The sequence below is a fragment of the Phyllostomus hastatus genome, unplaced genomic scaffold (assembly GCF_019186645.2).
Source record: "Phyllostomus hastatus isolate PE091 unplaced genomic scaffold, TTU_PhHast_1.1 phas_contig_58, whole genome shotgun sequence".
Classification (NCBI taxonomy): Eukaryota; Metazoa; Chordata; class Mammalia; order Chiroptera; family Phyllostomidae; genus Phyllostomus; species Phyllostomus hastatus.
The window spans coordinates 57,503,713-57,518,577 of NW_025333916.1; the positions used below are offsets into that span (position 1 = coordinate 57,503,713).

Consider the following 14,865-nt stretch of genomic DNA (forward strand, 5'->3'; position numbering starts at 1 on the left):
AACACGGCCTCAGATGAGCTCAGGAAGTTTTAAATAGACCGTGGCGCGGCGTGGCGCGGTCGGGTTTCCAGGGGCTTTTGGACAGAGCAGAGGAAAAGCTCTTTGGGCGGGGGCCAGGCTGGCGTGCAGCGCGGAGGGGTGCGGGCCCCGGGACAGCGTGTGCCCCATCCTCCCAGGAGCCTGTGTTCCTCTGGCTTTCGCTGCTGGGATCTCCAGCTCACTGAGAGGGTGCAGAGAGAGAAAACAGCTTTGCAAAAGCACCTGGCCGTGGCGCCAAGTCTGCTTTTATTTTAATGACTCCCGCAGCGAGATGCAGGTCTTCTTCCCATTTTCCACCCACTGATTAATTTCCTGTTGACTCTGAAGGTAACTGAAAACCTTCTGGACGAAGCAGAAACAGCCTTAATGCGAGTGATTCTTAGCAATGGATTGAGTCATTTGGGGCCTGTCCTCAGGGGCTTCCTTTGAGCTCTCGGGGGGGAGGGTGGTTTTGGTGCTTATTGACTTAAAATGTGTCCACCAATAAACACATGCACCACAAAGCCATTCTTCTCCCCCTCCCCAGTGTGCTGGACAGGTGGACCTCGTGTCTAGCTCTGGGGACCCAGTGCTGGTCTCAGGTGTGAAATCGGCTCTTTCTGCCCTCCTCCCCTACCCAGTTCCCTTCTTTTGACTTCTTCCATCAGTCTGGATACCTTCTTCTCTCTCTTCAAGTTCAGGTTCCTAAGTTTCACACGTACCACCCAGTTAGCATAACCCACACAAACACTTTTCTATGAGCCACGTATACTTGAGTGTGAATTTGAGTCAGGTCACTGCTGCGAAGGGCAGCCACACATTAACCCCTGCATGCGCAGGGCAGGGGGGTTTCAGGGGAGAGCAACGGGCTGGTTGTTCACGGACTCTGCTCTCGTCTTGGCTTTGTGCACAAAGGATGGGTTTTCTGGGCCAGACACGCCACTTCTCAGCCTTCATTTTTAAAACATTTCTATTGACATCAGAGGTTTCACTAGATAAATTCTAAAGTTCACCCTGCTCCTCAAGCAGCCGATTCCCAACGTTAGACGGGGCTGTCTGAGGAGAGCTGGAGGCTACTGGGTCCCTGAGCGGATCACCCAGGGCGTCTGCGTCTCCCTGCCAGGGGGTCCAAGGCACCTCCCAGCAGCTGACACCCCATGTCTGCGGGGTTTCTCTCTGGGAAACTTTCTGCCAGGATTTTATGCAAGGAAAGCTCCATTCATGATTCTGAGTATCACACTTAAGATAACTAACGTTCATGTCCTAACATGACCTGATGCAGTGTGACCACCAACAAACACGCTTAAAACTAAGAAATGCAGAAACACACAACCTTTAAGCTTCAAGCAGATCCCTTGCTGTGCCTCCCCCTCCTGTCCCCCGGTCTGTGCTACGGGGGTCCCCAACCTTGGCTACACATTTATCCCCAGAGGGGCTTTAAGAAGTCCTGCGCCCCAGGGCCCCTCCAGGACATGTACACCAGCCTTTCTCTCTGCAGCGGAACGGGAAGGCTCGGGGTCTGTTTTCTGAGTACTGAGGCCTCCTTTCCCGACAACACACAGGAGCCAGGCAACATCCGTGGTGGGGCTGCGGCTCCCAGCTCCCGCCTGGGTGAAGGAGTTCCTCTGCCTCACCTTCCTGCCCCTTTTCCTCAAACCCTGCGTGGACTGGGGGTCTCCACTCTACCACTGTGTGTTTCACTGGGGGACCCCACGTTGTGCCTTCTTCCATCCTGACCTCTTGCATTACCTTGCAGCCCACAGGCCAGCCTCCTGGCTGCCCCCACCCCTTCGACTCTAGGGCCTTCCGGTCTGTTACGAGGCTGAAGGAGACTCCTTCCAGCCTCAGACCCGAGGACTCCAAGGAGCCCAAGTGCCCCCCACAGCTCTCTTGCTCCCCCACCCCGTTCCACTCTGTTCCCGGCACTATCTCCGGCAACCACCAACCCCGTCATCCTCACCGTTTTTCTGCACAATGGACACCACCCGAGTCCTTCATTCCCCCAAAGCACCTCTAACAGAAGACTGTGAGTGACATCTGATGGCTAGTTTAGCACTAATGAAGGGCATCGCCATCCGGAATCGCAGGTGGCAACGGAAAATTGAACATCCGACTCCACCATCCTCACACCCAGCAGCTGTGGGAAACTCCAGCAGCGTAGAATTACTTTTTACTTTTGGGGTCACGTCCACTCAAAAGAGTCTTTTATTTCTTTCTCTCGCTGTGAGGCCCTATTCCCCCAAATTCCTGATCATTTTTTTTATGCAGGCAAACTGTCCTTCCTACACCCTGGGCTAAACTAGCTCTGGTAAGCAGAACTCATGCACGCAGCTGAGCAGAAGGCCGAAGGCGCAGGGGGGTGGACAGTGGCCGACGGAACATTTTCTTTTCAGCCCGGTCACCTTTTCGCGCAGAACCGCCCTCCCCGGCCATGACTTCCGGTGCCCGCCCCCTCGTCCTGCTGCGCCCATTCAGGCCCGAGGCCAGTTCCTGCACGCACGGTGGGCTCTCAGCCTCCCGAGCTCACAGCAATGTGCACAGCAGCGTGGGTTCGGGCAAGTGACTCACTCCTCTGTGCTCGAGTTACCTCTGAGGCTGAGAACAGAACCCATCTCAGCGGGCTGATAAAATACATGAACTGACGCATGCAGAGGACTTGGAATGGTGTCTGGACACAGCACAGCCTCAGTCTTGGGAGGAGAAGCCAGATCCAGAAACCAGATCTTTCAACTTCCCGTCGTCTGTGCCTCTTACTTGGCCAGGTGACGAAGGACGACACAAAGGTGGGTCCACAGGACCTTGCCATCTAGCCGGGTGCGCAGAACCACCACCCCTGAGCCCGTCAAGGGCCCCCATGAAGAAATGGCTGGAGGGACTAGGCGGTGATTGATTCTCATCTTGGCTACACATTAGCATCATGTGGGGGGGCTTTTCAAATCCTGATGCTCCAACCAATGAAGTCGGGATCTCTAGGAGTGGGGCCCCAGCATCGATCCGCTTTACATCCCCCATGCAATCTGAATGTGCAGCCGAGGAAGAAACTCAGTGGCCGGAGTAATCACGGCAGCCTGTAGGCCACCTCCATTCAAAGAGGTCATGCAATTTGCTTTTGATCACAAAAGTACTTGGGAAGGCCTGACCTTGACCAAATCTCATGACTCCTGAAATCCAGTCCTTACTCATTCAAAGCTATTATTGTTTGGGCCTTGATTACGTTCCGGGCTGGAGACTTGCTTCATGGACCCAACACAATGATCCCATGAGGGCAGTCCTGTAACGAGCCCCAGTCTGCAAATGTGAAAACTAAGGCCTGAAGAGAGGAGTCCTGTGGCCAACGTGACACAGGTAGTGAACATGGGCCCGGGACTCCGACCCAGGCCTTCTGACGTAGAGTCCGTGGAACCAGACTGGGGGTCCTCACGGCCCTGCCCCTGGAGGCACCATCTCTCAGAAGTGCTTCTCTCATCTGCCAGACAGTCTGAGGCCAGAACTCTCTCCAGCCACCGCCTCCACCTTCTCCAGCACCATAACCCAAGCCCCGGTGCTGGGCATTTTTATAAAAATAGCTTTTTTTTTTTGCCTTTGCTTTAATCCCCACCCCAAAAGAGATGAATCCCATTTCTCTGTCACAAACCTTTACACAGCATTTTTCTCTTTAATCCCCACAGTTAATGTCCTTTTGGGTTCTAGCTGTTTTGTACCTGCGCTGTCGAACTTCCAACCTTCTTTCCAGCCGCCCAGCCTCCTTCCACTTAGGAATATTCAGCATAAAAGCAAACCTTCATCCTCATCCGCTGTGTTTCCATTCCTAGTCTTCCAGGATATAATTATCTTGCTCTGAAAAATCTTCCTCAAAGGATTTTGCATTTTCTTTCCCTTTCTGAGGCCAAACTAATTATAGATATATTAATTATCTATTGCAGTGTAACAATATTACCACAAATTTACTAGCTTAAGACAACACACATTCATTATCTCGCAGGTCCTGCGCACCAGGGGGGTCTGGGAACGACTGAGTTGGGTCTTCTTGCTGGTGCCTCAAAGGCTGTAATCGAAGTGTTGGTTGGGGTTGCAACCTCATCGAGGCTCACGTGGAGGAGACTCCACTTCCAGGTCGTTTAGGCTGCTGGCAGCATTCAATTCCTTGCAGTTGCAGGTTTGAGAACCTCAGCTTCCCGTTGGCCGGCAGCCACAGGCTGCCCTGAACAACTTGTCACGCCGCATTCTGCACAGAGAAGCTGACAACAATGGCAGCTTTCTCCTCCGGAGGCAGCGAAGGACGGGGCGCCTCTCAGGGTGGGAATCACCACCGTCCATGATGTGGTCACTGACACGAAATCGCAGTCCGATTCTGTTCTCGGTGTCCCGTTGGTTAGAAGGGAGCCACGGGGCCTGCCCACACTCAAGGCGGGGGGTGAGGGCGTGAAGGGCAGGAGGCAAAGACCATGAGCCTGTCTGCCTCATGGGTCGCGGGCACGCACCCACCCTGATGCTCCTTCTGAATGTTCCCTCTTTCCCCGCCTCCTCTTCCTGCCCCCCAGTCTTTGCCCAGGTTGCCCCAAATTTGGAGTACAAGGGGAGTGAGATTTCTTCCACCCCAACCTTTACACTAAGGGTAGGGAAAGGCATTTGGGAAGAAGCGCTTCACGGCCAACACAAGTCATATAATTTGGCAATGTAGCCCGGAGCAAAAAGACATCAAATCGCCCCTTAACATAAAAAGACCTCAGCACTAGTTTGCATGAAATAGAGTCAAGTGTATGTGAAAGGGGGATACAGGTTTTTCATGCTAATCAAATGCTTTTAGTTCAAAGGAAATGAATCCTCATTATAATGAGTTAGGTTTAATTTCGGACATTCAAAGAGAGAACAAGTGACAAGCCAGAGTGTAAGCCCTTTCACTCTGTCCCACTGGCCAGCCCCATGTGGACACTGACCTCTTCCCCAGCCAGTCACATCAGGGGCCAGAATTTACTCTTTTAGTTGCCTAACCAGCAGAAGCAAGGCCAAGGAGAAAGGTTGTTTAGAAGATGCAAAGCAAGACAGCACCAAATGAGGCAGGATTTGATTATTCCTCTAGGGAGCAGTGGCAAAAGGTATAGAAACAGGGATATGAAGTTATAAATCAGAATTAGATTCAGCTGTAAGAAAGATAAAATTCCCAAATAAGGATGACTTAAACAAGAAGGAAGATTGCCCCTCTCATATGCAAAGAGCCTGGAGGTGGGCGCAGCAAGGTTGGTAAATGATCCATGAGGGTTAGACAAGCAGGCTCCTTCCCTATGCTGCTTTGCCATGGGCAAGCTGATGGTCAAAGTGGCTGCTGGATCTCCAGCCATTGCATCTGTCTTCCAGTCAGTGGGAAAGGAAAAGGGGAGAAGAGAAGCCTCTGCTCCTCCATTTAAGGACATATTGTGAAAAGTCACACCTGGCTCCCAGAGAGCCTGGGAAATGCAGCCTTTATTCTAAGACACTTTACTAAGTATCTAGATGAAAAGCAGGTACCCAAACCTGGGTGATAGGCCCACGGGTGGACAACAAGCAGACTCGCACACAGGTGTGGTGACAGAAAAATGCACCCCCTTCCATCCCTTCAAGAGAGGCCTTGCTGCCCCGGCTGCGGCGGGTACCGCCAGTGCACGGACCTCAGCTCCAGCCCCGCAAGGCCAGCCTCAGCTGCAGGGAGCTGCCTGGCCCAGGGGCTTGCTCACCTTCAGTGACTGAGATGGGGACAGGGAGGCAGGCATTCCCGCCCGGTGAGGGCCAACGTGAACAAGCCGTTTTAGCTCCAGAGCCCCAACGTGAAATTGGCTGAAATTGGCTCCAGCCACACCGTGGAGAGCAATCTGCTTACTTCAAGTCCACAGACTGGATGGCTGTCTCATCCAAAACATCCTCCAAGTTGGCACATGATGTCAACCATCGGAGACATTCATTTAAAGCCCAGGAGACTCCCCTGTGGAGCTTGCAAGGCTCTCCCTTCACCGCCCCCCCGCCCCAGCACGCACACACAGGCGTGCGCATGCACTCAGGCCTTGGGTGACGAGCACGCAGGCGGCTGACTTGGGCCTCCCCTCCTGGGCCCTGCAGAGCTGTAAGACTCTACACAAACGGTGCACTCGCCGCTGTAAACCTACCCTTGCTCCGCCCTCTATTTTTCTATAATGGTAATGTGAGATTGAGAAAAAGTCAAGTGCTTGTCCTCCATTCCTTGTTAGAATGTATCCCAACGACAATGAAAGACACTCAGAGGACTCTGAAGACAGTTCAGAGCTGGGCACGCTTCAGTGATTGGACACCCACTCCTCCTGGGAAGCTGAGACCCAGGGAAACAGGATACTCACCCCCGGTCAAACAGCTAGTCCATTCTGCAGCTGGATTTTAAGCATGTCTGGGCCTTACGATACATTGTAAACATTACTCAGGTTTTCTTGGCTTCTTATGTCCTTTCAGTAAACCTGTCATTTTCGTAAAAACAATATCAATGCAAGTGGGACTTTCCAGTGTTTTCTAATGGGTTGGCAGACGGTCCTTAACTTCTCACTGAAACCCAACTTTTCTTCTCATTGTATCTGTGGTGGGGCCGCCAGGGCCCTTCCAGGCACAGAGCAGAAAGGGAGTTCTTCTCATGCTTCCTGGCTCCCGGGGGTCAGCCCGAATTGTCCCAGCCTTTAGGGATTTGTCCCAGCCTGACATTCCATCTGATTATATGACTGTCATCCCTCTCCACCCCAAATTCTGCCCCCGCCAAAAGTGCAATCATGTAGGACAAGATGCTCAAGGTCACCAGAGAAAAGTCCATCAAAACCACAACGAGATGGCACCTCGCACCTGTCGGAATGGCTGTCACCAATAAATCAACACACAACCAGCGCTGGCGAGGATGTGGGGAGAAGGGGACTCTCGTGCACTGTTGGTGGGAATGCAGACTGGTGCAGCCACTGTGGGTAACAGTATGGCGATACCTCAAAAAATCAAAAATGGAACTGCCTGGGATGCAGCGATTCCACTTCTGGGAATTTACCTGAAGGAACCCAAAACACTCACTTGAAAGCTTATAGGCACCCCTCTATTCACAGCAGCATTACTCACAATAGCCCAAATTCTGAAGCAGCCCAAGTGTCCATCCGTAGACGAGTGGATAAAAAAAGCTGTGGTACACTCACACAATGGACTACTACGCGGCTGTAAAGAAAGAAGGAAATATTACCTTCTGTGACGGCACGGATGGGCCTGGAGAGCGTCGTGCTGATTAAATCAGCCAGTCGGAGACAGACAAGCTCCATGTGGTTTCACTCAGATGTGGAATCTAATGAACAAAACAAACAAACAAATTCAAGGCCCCCGTGGATGCAGAGACCAGACTGGCAGCCGTCAGCAGGAAGGAGGTTTGGGGGCCTGGGTGAGAAAGGTGAAGAGATGAAGTAGAAACACCCAACAACTCCCAGACGCATCCCTCGGTGAGACCAATGAACGCAGCTACGCTCCTGGTGCTGCAAGCCCCTCCCTCCGGGACAATGAATAATACATAAGGATTTTCAGGAATTGCTAGAAGTATGACTCCCTCCCCACCCGCTCCAGACTTCCCGGAAGAATCCTCATTTCTCTCTGACGAATAAGCACATTAAGCATGTAATGAGATTTGCTTTGATTTTTAGACTTTTTCTAAAGGTTTTGTGTCCATCAAACCATTCATCAGGAAAAACCGGCCCTGCACCAGACCTTGCATCCTGACGGTTCCTTTGGACAGGTGGGGCCCGCCGTAAACAAGGCCCTGGAAGGCGGGCGGGAGAGCAGCCTGAGCCGCCCGGTCCCCCTGTGCCCCAGCCCCAGGCCGCGGGGGTGGCGGGGGGGCAGGCGCGGAGCGCCCCACTGGTGCACACGCCGCCGCGGGAGCCTCCTGCTGTCCTCCCTCAAAGCCAGGTTCCTCCTGCCTTTGGGAGAAGATCCATCTGACTCACTTTCCCTTCCGAGGGTTACACGATGCCCCGCTGCAGGCCACAGACTCAACTGAGTCATCGGGGCTGAGTCGCCAGATGTGCTCATTCAGTCACACTGAGCACCCAGAAGTGCTCATCAGTCGTACGGAACAGTCAGAGGCAACACGAACCCCGCAGAGCAACCTGACGGGGGTGGGGGGGTGGGGGGGGAGGCTGGGACCAGCTCTGCAGTCCGGGGGTCTCGCTGCTGCGCACTGGGCCATTTTTCCTGAGCCCCACCAGCCCCCTAGGCCAGCTTCTCCTCGCCCTCTCCCCACCTTTCGGCCTTCCCTCCCTCGTCCCGCCCCTGTGTTTGCAGCCTGGTCACACGTGGGAGGCTGTGCTTTCTGGCGGCAGGAGGAAGAAGGATCTCACCGACAGTCCCCAGCCAGAGTGTGCGGTGCTCCCCACCCTTCCTTCCTGTCCCCTTCCGATTTATTTCCTGCAAGCTGTGACCCTTTCTTGGGAACAGGAATTAGCCATGATGCTTTTTTTTATTAGAATTCTAGGAAAGTGATACCTGCGTGACTCACGCGTTGCAGTTTAAAACAGTATTTACTATATTTGATGGAGGCAAATGAGTGTTTTACTAGATGCTTACTAGACGGGTTTACAACCAGCTGTGACCATTTTGGGAAAGAAAGAAAAAAAAAACTAGCACTGCTGGTTTTTAATGAGGCTTTGCCATATCACAGAAACCCTGAGTGAAAACACATGGGATGAGAAATATCTTTAAGTGATCTCGTAAATGTCTTTATTTAGGAAAAAGCAACCCATTTCCTTAATAACGTTGGTTTTAAGAATAAAGCTCACACCACCCTTAGAAATTGTACTCTACCACTCTTTGTTTAGTGAGAGTGCTTTTACAAACTACAGTTATCTAAAGAAATGTTACAGTCTATGCAATCACGAGCTCTGTTAAATAAACTATGTAAATTTATGTGGGCCAGGGTCGAAATTAATTCAGGCCTAAGTAAATCAAACTCTAGCTAGCCTGTGATTTGATTAAAAATTGAAAATAGGACTCACGGCGCTTACGTTGACTGATGTTTGTGGCCAGAAGAGGCAGCACTGCTATGACGGAGACAAATGCAGGCAGGGTGGGTGGGGTCTTCAGGACGGGAACACACAGAGGTATCAAGACGGACACGGCACGCCTTTAGGGGGGTTCACAACAAGTAACCTACCTGGCTGGTGTAGCTCAGTGGATTGAGTGCGGGCTGGGAACCAAAGTGTCACTGGTTTGATTCCCAGTCAGGGCACATGCCTGGGTTGCAGGCCACGGCCCCCAGCAACCGCACATTGATGTCTCTCTCTCTCTCTCTCTCTTTCTCCCTCCCTTCCCTCTCTAAAAATAAATAAGTAAAATCTTTTAGAAAAAAAGAACAAGTAACCTCACAACGTGGCCGTGAAAATCCACAGCGGTCCATTTTTAACACACACACACATTTCAAATTGTATTTTCATTCCTGTTTTCAATTTTTATATATTACTTTTACAAGGTATTTTCTCCCTGCTATCTACAGCATCTGGCAGAAGTAAGGCCTGCGTGAGTGCGGTTGGCCGGGTAATAATATGGATGTAATAATTTACAGATGTAATTGGGACATTTCACCTAAAACGTCAGATGGTGTGCTTGAGTGTGACATTGTTACGTTACAGGATTCCTTGCTCGCGATTTTGCAGTGCGAGGGGCGTTATCGGTGCCGGACCTGTGTGTCCTGAAGTGTGCCGTCTGTCCGGCGGAGGCAGCCCTGCCTGTGGCTCGGGCGCAGCGCAAGCCTGGCTGCTCCCGGAATACATGCGGGGGACCTCTCCCCGGGCTGGGGCCTCTCCTCGCCCTCCTGTCGCCGACGGCCGGGTGCCCCTAGGCCTGAAGCAGGGGGAGGCAAGCAGGGCCCAAGTGTGTCAGAACCAACACGGGGACACGCGTGTGGGAGCTCACGGAGATGTCCGGACGGCATGTGGAGCCCCGGGGACCTTCGGGCACACAGAGGTGCGTGGGACGGGGGAAGCCGTGGCCCCCAGAGACGCTGGGTGTGTGGAGTCTGTCTCCATCCTGGCACTCTCCTCTGGCCTCCTGCAGCCCACCCGCCCCATCCCACCCACGACCGGCTGCCCCCTGGGGTTCTCTCTGAGCGGGGCTCCCTGGGGTTCTCTCTGAGCGGGGCCACGGCACCATGAATCCAGCCTCCCACTTGTCCAGTGAAAACTTTCCGTCGCACTCGTCATTTCAGGAGTCTTTCACGCCTTCTGGCAAAGGAGGGGGTAACCGGGGAGTCAGCGGCCTCTGGCACGGGGGAAGTGGGGTTCTCTTAGGACAAAAGGACCTGGGTGTCCTCCAGACCCCACGGAGCTCTGGGGCCCAGTGCTGTGCCCACAGCAGGGCCGCTATTCCTCTGCCACGGGCTGTCTCTGGGAGCGGAGGGACGCAGGAAGGTCAGCCCAGTCCACCAAGGAGGCTGAGACCCGCACTGGGCCCTCAGGGGGCTCTGGAGATGGGGGCTCTGGAGATGGGGGTGCAGCTGGTGCAAACCTTCCGACTCTGGTCCTGTCCTTCCATTCTTCAACAAGGGCTTGGCTCTTCCTCCCTAAGTTCTTGAACAACTTCTGGGAGGCTCGGACAGAAGGACACAGTGTTTAAGGTCAAGTTTAAGATCCCCAGGGTCTTCCTCAAGCACAGACAAAACTCAGAGCCTAAAACCCTTCTCACGGCCAACTGTGAGCAACCGGGAAGGTGAAAGGAGAAAAAAGGGGAGCAATTGCTAAAATGCCGGAGGCCAGAGCCTTGCCCCCTCTGTCCCCCGCCCCCCATGGGGGGCAGCTCCTGTCAGTGAGGGGCCTGAGCGGCTCTGGAGGGGCCCAGAGCCCAGGGAAGCCTCTGCCACCGCCCGCCCTCCCTGTCCCGGCCCCGGGGCCCATGTGCTGGCCTGGAGCGCCACCTAGCAAAGCCAGAAGGGACTCCAGCAACACGGAGCTGGGAGGTTCAGGTTTTCTTTGTTTTTGTTTTTCCACCACCAGAAAAGGGGGTTTCCATTTCATTCACTGAGTTCTGGGAAATGGAATTTGTGTAAAACCTTTCTTGCACGTGATGGAAAAAACACTTATTAGCCTCTAAGGAGATGTGGCCCAAAGGCGACTGTCATCAGAACTTAGGAGGGTGAGAGTCTAGCTCTCCAAACTTGCACTTTCCCCCGTGACAGCTGTCACTATGCTGTGTCTGCTGCCAGAGTAACCCGATTTTGCCTAAAGTTACAGCTTTCGTAGATTTTGATTTCCGGATATTGACTGTGTATCCCGCTGTTTTGCCAAATTCATTTATTAGGTCCAGCAGTTTTTTGGTGGAGTCTATAGGATTTTCTATGCACACTATCATGTCATCTGCAAACAGTGACAGTTTTGTTTCCTCCTTTCCCGTTTGGATGCCTTTTATTTCTTTTTCTTGTCTGATCGCTGTAGATTTTGCAGACTTTGAAAGGGACAAAGAACCACCATTTCTCCTGTGGGTTTTTCCGCCCACTTCCCTTTGTCTTTCCTCTGCCTGGTCAGATTTACCTCCGGGGGTTCCCGAGACGTCTGAAGGGCTCCCCGCCCCCTGCAGGCTCTACGGGCAAACTCAGGCGGAGTGCAGTCCAGGGGCACCCTGGTGACGTCGTGATGTCACTGTGCCCCTTTGGGTTCAGCAAAGGGGGCTGGGGCTTCCCCTGCCCCCCCAAACCCAGTCCCACGGGGAAACACTCGCCGTGCCCGCTGAAACCACCGCCGACGAGCAGGAGCCCTGGGCGCACCCCGGCCACCGTGGCCCTGCCCACCACGGGGGGAGAGCCCTTTCCACCCGAGACGCACAAGCTCCCAGGGAAGCAGAGATGGAACCTGCGTCTGAGCTTCCAGGCAAAAGCTGTCATGATGGCCACACCGGGACGAGACTGTCTTTGCCACCTCAAGGGTCAGGGGAGGGCGGCGGCTGGACACGTGGACTCTGGAGCCAAACTCTGGGTCCCACGGGTGCTTCTCAGCTGCTGAAGCTGCACCTGAGTTCCCTGTTCAGTGAGGGGGACTCTAGCACCCATTCCACAGGGCTCTGGTGGACGGTGAGATAAACCCCGCCAGTGCTTAGGATAAGGCCTGGCAGGCGGGCCACGGGCACTTAATAGTCACTAGAGTTGTTGGTTTTTTTTTTTTCAGGGCAGAGCGTGAATGCAGCCCCCACTACCACACATGGCGCAGTGAAGTTTCCCACACCTGGGGAAGTCGCAGGGGTCGGCACATCCGGAGTGCAACGGATCAGCCTCGCCCTGGGAAAACCACCTTCCTGATCACGGGGTCTCCCCTGCCGGGTCAGTATTTAACCAGAGTTTAACTAACTACCTGAGCGTGTAAAGGAGCAAACCCGAGTCTCCTTGTCCTCCAGCCAACCACCGGAGGCGTCTGCATTAGCGAACCCAGCAGACTGTGCCTGCGGAGCATGCTCGGTGGCAACGTACTTGACTACCCCCACGCTGGCCGCGCAAATAGGAGGCGGCAGGCAGTTTCCAGTGCTTCTTGCAGGAGGAAGCAGGCCAAGGAGTTGACAGACCACTGCTCCGAGGGGACGCTCCACTGATGCCACCGGCCAACAGACAGTCAGGGGTGTCCCCTCCCGCCTGCCCCCGCCATCCTTCTCCAAACCCCAGGACCCCCTCCAGTTGATTCAGTGAGCTGTCCCCGCCGGTCCTGTGGCAATAAGGTTTCCTTCACGTTTTATTTATTAATTGTAAGTGTCTTGAGCGCCAGGGTCCGGCCTGACCACCCTATGCCCCCGAACAACTGCTACACGCTGTTTTGTCATTTGGGGTTACACACCCACGCCATTGGGAAAGTGCTGCCTTTTCTGAACCACAGTGCCGTGATTAAGAGTTAGATGTTCTTAGTCAACCGGACCGACACTAAGTCAAGGGAACACATTGGAGCATCTCCTCAGGGTCGGCCTCTGTGTCCTGCCACTGATTCCCACCCATTGCTGTCCTCAGGCAATGCTTCCCGAGAATCAGATTACAAAACAACACCAGGGAGCGCCTACTTCTCAGGGAGTGGCCAGCTGATGTCTGCCCCCGCCCCACCCCTGCAAGGTGAGTGCCTGAAGAATTTACCAGAAAGCCTCTGACGCCCTGAGTGATGCCCAGGAGACCTGGGGTACCCACCAACATGCAGGACTTTTAAAGGTGAAGCCACGGTGCATGGCTTCAGTGGGCGTCCCCGACGGAGACACACGAGGGTGCGCTCAGGCCTCGGCGGTGGGGAAAAATGGCTTGACAAGTTTCCTGTATCTGGTACCTCTAGGCTTCCTGTGGCTTTTTAAAAATCAAGCCCTGATTGGACTGCAAAAAATATAATTAATAATGTAAGAGCAAAGCAGTCTAGACTCTTTCTATTGTTGAGTCTCATCCTGCAGCCGGTTGCATGATTGCACACTCTCATCTGAACTGAGCCAACAGTCCTTGATCAAAAACTCTTATTAGTAGTTTATAGGTGGGAAGACAGGAACAGACATAAAAGGCCTTTTTTTTTTACTGCTATGTTATCCAGCATTTGCGTCCAGGTCCAGTTGCAGTGATTTGCAGTAGGCACACCCAGAAATAAAATCTTCATGGGTTCAATAGTATATCGGTGATGTACTTCTATTAATAGTAATTACCATGCCTGCCACCTGACTTAGGCAGCAGCACTTTAAGCAAAAGCCCTGGTCGTGGTAATTTGGGTGCAACCCCTTCCACGTTGTTACCAGACACAGGTGCACTAGTGTTGGGCGTTGGGGGGAAGGAAACCGATGGCTTCGTGCACCTCCACATGAGACCAAGTCCCGCCCCTGACACGCACCAGTGATCTGATGCAGTGTGAGGCTGTACGAAGGATCTATTGGCCATTCTGCAGATATGTCTGCAGAACGCATCGGTCTACTGCATTCTAGAGTAGATTGGTCTGTTGCAGATCTGTTGGTCTGCAAATGGGATCCAGCATACGTGCACATACATGCGAAGGCCCACGACTCTGTGAATTCAATATCCTTCCAATCAAAATTCCTCTGAGCTTTGGAGAAAACTTGGCAAGCTGATTCTAAAATGGATGTGAAAGAATAGACAAGACACACAAAAAGAAGAACCACGTGGGAGGACTTATCTTCCAGATACTAAATTATCCCGGGGCTAAGGCAGTTAAGGTAGTGTGATATTGGAGAGAAAACACATAGACGAGCCAGTGCAGAGAAACAGAGAGCCCAGGAAGAGGTTTAAACATGCACAGAAAGGAGTGAAAACTCATGGACACGGACAACGGTGTGGTGATCGCTGGAGGGAGGAGGGTGTAAGGGAACCAAATGGTAAAGGAAAAACATACACGAAGATCAAATTTAAAAAACATGCACAGAAATCTGTTTTCTTCTAGAGCTGATTTTGCAGATGCCTGGGGGAAATATCTTTTTTTTTTTTTTGGTCAATGTCTGGGTATAGAGGAAATGAATTACCCATATATTTCAAACATAAAACTGAACCCTTCACATCACACATAAAAGCCATTTCTACTATATTAAAACAGAAATGTAAAAGTAGAATTACAAAAAGGTATGAAAATTAGTAAGTGGAATGACTTTATGATGTTTCTGGTTTATAAAGATTTCTTTGAAAAAATATGTGCTATAAATAAAATTATTCTTAAAATGTGATAGCTATTGTTTATGTTCCTTAAAAGACACCAATGAGAGAAAAAGGTAAGTTAGAAACTGGAAGAAGGTATTTGCAACACAAAGAATTAATCTCCAGAATATATAAAGAATTCCCATAAACCAGTGCATATTGGTAGGTACAAAATAGAGGGGGGATGTAAATAGAGTACA

At 52.3% G+C, this 14,865-nt stretch overlaps 1 non-coding gene across 1 annotated transcript; it reads right to left on the reverse strand.

The window, feature by feature from the left end:
* Positions 1-12,179: 12,179 nt before the first annotated feature.
* LOC123825037 lies at positions 12,180-12,342 on the reverse strand. Its single transcript, XR_006786819.1, has one exon. It is a non-coding gene; the product is annotated as a U1 spliceosomal RNA (small nuclear RNA).
* Positions 12,343-14,865: the final 2,523 nt, after the last annotated feature.